The sequence below is a fragment of the Chanos chanos genome, chromosome 4 (assembly GCF_902362185.1).
Source record: "Chanos chanos chromosome 4, fChaCha1.1, whole genome shotgun sequence".
Taxonomy (NCBI): Eukaryota; Metazoa; Chordata; class Actinopteri; order Gonorynchiformes; family Chanidae; genus Chanos; species Chanos chanos.
The window spans coordinates 10009222-10016762 of NC_044498.1; positions in this window are offsets into that span (position 1 = coordinate 10009222).

A 7541-nucleotide genomic window follows, 5' to 3' on the forward strand; every position below is an offset into this window, starting at 1 on the left:
TCTGTTTCTCTTGAGTATCTCAGATTATTCCCCTGGTGCAGATTTGAACCCAAAGGCAGCGCAGACCCCACCCCTGCAATGCAAATAGGCCACAGATGCATGGCTCCGCTGAGCTCAGGAACCAAGCAGGAAGTCAGAGAGGAGGAGGGGGAGTGAGAGAGACCCACACCCACAAACACATGTGTTGGAAAGCAAGCTATCAGTGCAGAACCAGGCAGAGATCCATCCAAATGGATACACTGGAGGCATTAATGGCGACACTTTCTGGACAAAACTGTTTTTTTTTTTAATACATGTATATATATTACAGATGAGTGTGTGTGTGTGTGTGTGTGTGTGTGTGTGTGTGTTTGGAATGTTAATGCATAAAGAACAAACAGAACTTGCCAGTGAAACTTAGAAAAAAACATGGCTGAGTTTTGCTGTTAAGAGGATAGCGTGGGCATACACTATTTTATATTGAATTATGTGAGCAATTTTCAAACACAGATGTTACAAACTGAAAAAAAAAGAAAATCACTTAACTGTTTATATTTCAGTTGTGAAACTCAGCGGTCTGCCTGAGTTCCTCAGATTCTAGTGAGTGCAGCTGTAAAATTCATCTCATTTTATTTCTAAAAGAATGTGTCAGATTAAGCTCATCATCACAGAGTTCTCCGCTCTCAGTTCAAAAAAAGAAAAACTTTCCCTAACCTTTTCCTCCACCTCTCGGTACAGGAAGTTCATAATTTATACAATATTTTAGACTTTAAGCAAATTGGTCCAGTCCATGGTTCAGCGAATGCCCGCTTCTGCTGGACGTTTGCCAAATGAATATTTCTTGTGATGAAATCAAAAGATAATATTTCAAAGCGTAGAAAGAAAAAAAAAAGAAAAGAAAACGGCTTTCAAAAGTGTAAGAAATCGATGGTCTTTTCAGCTCTTCGGCTGGTAATTTTTTTTTTTTTTTTGGTCCTTTTGAGTTAACAGAAAGAGAGGGGAAAGATGAAGATTCCCAGACAGAACTTAAGAAAGGTGCATCTGTAAGTCAGGTAAGATGAACTGTTTTATTTCATTTCGCTATGTTTATTGCCTCGATTTCTCAGTGAGTTTCATTCCCTCTGTGTCTTTTCATTGAGGTGACTGATTAGGATATAAACAAGAGAGGTCTATCTTTAACCACAATGACTTTTTAATTGCTACCATTTTCTCTCAAACTTAAACTGATGCTGGCTGTCAAGGCTACAGATGCTGGGTGAACTGTTTGGAGGAGAAAACATTTTGTAAGCACCAGATGTTGCCCAATTGTATGGTCTATTACATTAATTGCCTAGAAAACATAGTGACCCATTGTATGTTGTGTTTGTAAAAAAAAAAGATGAAAATACTCATTTGAGTATTCAACATATTGAGCGTTATTAGCTAATTAGGCACTCAAAAATGTATTACTGTAAAAAATTAATCTAAGCCAAATAAGTGTATCAGAACCAAATGGATTTTTTTTTTTACTTGAAATTGCGGTAATATGCCATACAATTTCATGACCTTTCTGAACTTTTACCTGTTGTGAACTCTGCAGTTTTGGAGAAATGTCTGTGTTGAGACACAGTCAGATTGTCATAAAGCATATATAATAATGTTCAGTGTGTCATAAAGCATATATAATAATGTTCAGTGTGTCATAAAGCATATAAAATAATGTTCAGTGTGCCATAAAGCATATATATTAATGTTCAGTGTGTCATAAAGCATATAAAACAATATTCAGTGCCACATGTATTGTGAGGCTTGAAAGACAGTTTTAAAGGTATTCACAGCTTGATCCATTCACTCCACACTCTTTTTTTTTTTTTGTTTTGTTTCGCTCATGGGACACAACACTGTATAGCGGATAATGAGTTCCAATTTAAAAACTCATTTAATATACGTTGACAAATTCAATTCATACATGCCTGATTAGCATTATAGATGGGCCTATTAAATAGAGACAAAACCGAAACACCCAAGTTGTCAAAATGACTCTGTAGAGGCCTTTGGCAGACAGTCATTTTGGCAGATCCATTAAAGCGCACAATCCTAAAGAGAGACGTTTAAATACGTCAAATATAATACTGAAAACGTTCAAGTAGCCTGGCTGCTCTGCCAGAATAGCTAACTAACCACAGGAAAAAAAAAAAAAAAAAAAAAGGAGAGTAAGGAGATCGACTTTTTCCTTGAATGTTTCTGTAACTTTGCATGCAGAAAAGGCAACATGTGAACGGACTTGGTTTCACTGAGGCGGCAATCAATGCACAATTAGTCCATAACCTTTAAAATCCAGCGCAGGGCAAAAATAAAAACGAAAAAGAAAACAACAAAAGGTCCTCAGAAGAGTGTCTTGCTCAATAAAAGCACATTCATTAGTATGAGAGACTGCTTTATTGAGTGATATTTACAGCAGTGAGCAGAATTTCAGACAGACGGTGTCAATGATGTGTTTGCCATTAGGATCATTGTTCACACTCACAGTTGCCTGCCTTATCTACACTGACTGCCAGTGGGCAGAATACAGTGCTAGACAGAAAGATAGAAATAGGAAGAGGCACAGGAGAGGAGAGGAGAGGAGAGGAGAGGAGAGGAGAGGAGAGGAGAGGAGATTACCATGACACTTTAGGCTGCATTAGTTTGTCCCACAGGGAAGGAAAAAGTGAGATTTTAGTGCTCTCAACCACCCCGCCTGATAAATGAGGCAAGGCATTGTTAAGGTCTGACGGCATGAGTCTGTCCCTGTGTGTTGTTAAAGCAAACCAAGCAGGAGTAGTGGAAGTGTAGGTGGATCCTATGAGCTTGCACAGTATGTGTGTGTGTGCGGAAGACAGAGAAGTCTTATCAGATCTAAACTCTGATGTGTGTGTGTTAAATTAGAACCAATGACAGGTTGACTCTTGTGTGTGTGTGTGTGTGTGTGTGTATGAGAGAGAACCAAAGTGAGGTTTATTGTTCATTTACGCTAAATCCTGCCTGCTGTATCTCTGCCAACAGGGGGCGATGTGCTGTGTGCACTGCCTAGTGATGCTCTTCACTCCCATCAGAAGATGAATGAAAGTCGAGAGAAGCCATACATTGCTCTGCCTTCTGGAGTTATCTGTGGGGTAATCAGTAATTTTCTGTGGGTGTGTATCGGAGAAACTGTGTGTGTGTGTGCGTGTGTGTGTCTGTGCACGTGCGTGTATGTTTGTGTGTGTGTGTGTGTGTGTGTGTGTGTGTGTGTGTGTGTGTGTGTATGTGCGCGTGTGCGTGTGTGTGTGCGTGCGTGTCCATGCATGCATGTTTGTGTGTTTCCGTGTGTGTGTGTCTGTGGAAGACAGAGTGGTCTTATCAAATCTAAGCTTCAGACACTGAGGACTGATGACTGTGTGTGTTTAATTACAACCAATGACAGGTTGACATCACTAGTGAACATGTAATACAAGGCACATGAACTGCTTCTCAGATTTCCGATTAAAACCCCTGCTATGCCCTTACAGATCTCTGGATGAAGAGAGACTGGTCTCCTTGCCTTTCCATTCCCCACGATGACAGAGTCTTCATTACACTGGCCATTTCAGACTATGTGGATGAAAAGGACTAATCACAGAGAAAATACTATTATAACACAAAGGAAGAGCCAATTATTTTTCTTAACCTATATTAAAAAAAGGTTTCTAGAGGAAGACTGTAAGGCAGGTCACACTGGATGACTTTTCACAAGTCGTAAGTGTTTACAGTTTTCTTTCTTTCTTTCGTTCTTTCTTTCTTAGTAATACTTAACAGTGTTCCCCGAAGTGCTTGATTTTAATGACTGAAAGTAGGTTCTGGAAAGTGGGAACCACACAAATGGTCCAAAGCAACAGCCTCTCTGAACAAGAGTCATACATTTATTATGGTTTTTATATAAAATTCAAATGATGGGCAGCTTTTCTGATATCACTGTACAAAGCTCTCTATCTTAAGCACATTTCTGTGAAATAGTATAATTAGCAGTGTAACAAATTGCGTAACTATCTGAAAAAGACAACAAGCTACTCTCATTAATTTGTAACTATTACTTTTATTTTTCAACAATACACATATTTTTCAAAAGTGTAGATGATCAGTCAACAGATCAAAAAATGCATCAGTTAAATAGCAGTCATTTTGAAATGATGAATTTTTAATGCATATGTACTAAGTGTATTTGATAATGGCTCATTAGAGAGTGACAGGGTTTCACAGTATTCGTTACATGGCAGTATTCATTCTGTTTTGCACTATTTATTACATTAGGCATTAGTTAAACGTGGATCAAGCAGAATCAGCCCCAGTCTGCATTTTCATTCAAATACTCAATGGACATAAATTGATACAATACTCTTTTTACAGTCACAGAGCTGTTTTTATAGCTAGCTTACAGTGTAACATGTCGATAGCTTCTTCCAGGGTTCAGGTATGTTCAGTATGTTCAGTATGCCCAGTGTTGGTGGCTGTATAACAGTGTAACAATATAGCAGTCAGTCATTTAGTCCAGGTACAAATTACTCTCCTGATTTCCAAACTCTGCTTCACACATAACACGTTTGTTTCAATTATATCACTGTTTTCCACATATCTATATAGAATAGGCTCAGAGCCAAGGTAGATACTATATGTTTACTGATGATTAGTGAACATTTGTTGAGTTATTATGTTTTGATAGACAACACTGGAAATAATACTTAAAATATGCACCAGGACATTATCTGCTAACTATGCTTTAATCTCCTCATCACAAGAAAAGTGCTGTTATTTTTTATTGAATTATTTATATGTAATTATTGTTTCACTTTTAAGAGTATTTTACACTATTGGTTTCTCATAAGAAGCCTAATGTCAATGTCTAGGATTATTACACATTCCTGTAAGCAATAGCACATCAGCTGTTCCTGAAAATACGAATCCTTTTAAGACATATGCACTCAATCAACCGGGAAAAAAAAATACCGTATGTTGAACTGCCTCGAGTAGATTCATGCACCAATGGGTGGTGCTGTTTCTACTTTGTATGTCGGGAAGAACTCCTGCTTGGCTGAGGTTCATCCGTCTAACTTTTTTTTTTTTTATCCCTCTTCTCACTCTGTCTGAGTTTTTACCACTACAAGGGCCTCTCTAATGACAAGCCATAGCATTTTATGAGCACTGCATATTATAAGACCGCCAAGCTGAGAGACACCCTGAAATCCTAATTAAAGGAGAGGGCTGAATGGTATATCAGCAGAGCTGAGACTTTACGACGGGGAATGCAGTGAGGATATGGGGAACCGTCTGGCTATTGGATTGACCCATCCGTAACAGGGTGGCCTCAGGGAGAGCATACACGGCAACGAGGGACCAATCGCTTCACCGTGCCTTAAAGACTCTTGGGAGGTTTCCTTGCTTCCGTCTGGAAAACAGGGGCAGCAGCCCCAAATCTGATTTTTTTTTTTTTTTTCCTCTCATGATATTTCAGAGCCAACCAGAGGCAGAAAAAAGGTTAAATTAGATCAAGTTAGACAGAACACTGATAGATAGTTCAAACCTGGAAATATCTGAGTTTACAATATCGGAGGTATAGTATCGCTCTACGCCGGTGTTCAAGGTCTACCTTTTGTGCAAAAATCCAAGTGCAGTTTAACATTTACGGCTTAATAACCTGATGTTAATATACCACAGCTATATGACTAAGAAATATTGAGCCACTTTGGAAAGTTCTGGAACTTTCAGCTTGGAAACTTGAAAAAGAAATTGCAGCTCATAATGATATTCAGTATCGATTGGACCGAAGAGAACAAACGCTGATATTTGCAGCAGTGACATTTCATCCCACTCACTCGCTCCTGAAGTTCCAAACAAATACTGAGATATATTTCTTACAGCTGTGCCATATGAATACACACACACACACACACACACACACACTCACACACACATATATACATATATATATATATATATACACACACACACACACACATAAGATAATAAGGGGGAACTAGTCTCCATTGATAGTCCTTATGGTATGACACAAGACTGGTCCTAGCTACTTTCCGAGCTTTGATCCTCTCTCCATGCATGGATCTACATTAGATTTTAGTTTTCCTCAAAATAATTAAGAATGCATTAAAGGACAGACTCAGCCATTTAATTGATAACCATAAAGCCAAGTGCTCTGTGTTCAGCATCAGCCACTCTAGAGCAGTGTCCATGTTTTAGATCATCCCAGGGTGTTTCTAAAGCCTCAGTTCACAGAATTCACAGATTTTCCCATGGTAATAACAACGTTTCTCAACCCTGTGTCTGGGAACTTGCCGAACATAACATACAGGTGTAGGTGGAGATACTGGGTAATTGGTACTGCTGTTCCCTATTTAATTTTATGATTAATTAGTCTAAGACGACTTAATATTACCATCACTAATTTCAAGGATCCAGTCCTTTCATATTAGGTTGATAGTAACATGAGTAAAATTGTATAATATTTAACATCTAAAGGGAGACATGAAGTCTTCAAAGTTAGTTGAGCTTGATTGCGACCAAGAAAAAAAAAAAACATACATATATGAATAAAATGAAGTTTAATTTCTGCAGTAATGATGAAAGTAAACAATTAAGTCTGTGAAGATACAAAAATATACATTAGAAAGAAAAATACAACGATCACAGTTAAGTACAAAAATGTTATGAACTACACTGATTCTGTTAAGAACTAATTCAAGGCAAGTTAAAACTGTTAGAGTGACTAAGAGTGAGGCACAGGTCTGTGATATGGCGCATGTGTCTGAAGAGCCTATGCTGAGCAGAACAGCGAGAGAAACAGGGCCAGTGAGATCAACGATAGAGGAACAACATCCTCCAGGACATACTATGATTGAGGCTACAGGTTGTGATAACACTATGGCCACGGTCTCTAGAAATCTGAAGAACTGAACAGCAAACTTGGCCGCAGTGTAGACTCCGGGTTCTGCAAAGTACAAAAAGTCTTTCGAGCCTGGAGTCATTGGGGTCCCATGCACTGCTATTACTAAAGAGAATCTTAAAATTGACTTTGGCTGAAGTTATTCAGATATGTATGGACCACATGTAAGGAATGCTTGTTGTTAGATTATTTATTTAGGTCCATTTTGGAGTATTTTGAGAAGCCAGAGAAACATCCAGTTTACACAGAGAAATTTTCTAATTCAATATTCATTAAGGAAAACATTCTGTATGAACAATTTTCCAAATGACCAAAAATTTAAACAAGGTAGAGGGAGAATCTCTTTGTTTCTGCTGACGTTTCCATGACAGTCTCTGGCATCAGCATCCTGTGGGTGCAAATTTTTTTTCTTTTTTTTTTTTTGCTGAGGGCAATGTGAAAACTTATCCGCATAGCGCTGAGTTTGATCAGCCATGGCTCGCCCAGGCCTGCTGAGACAAATGGTGTGGATGACATTATAGATTTGGATTTCACCTCTGGAAATCCACATCTGATTGCTTTTCATTGTACGTCTAGTCACTACTGACCAAACAACTTGTCAACCAATCAACAAGCCCATGATTAATTGAATTAT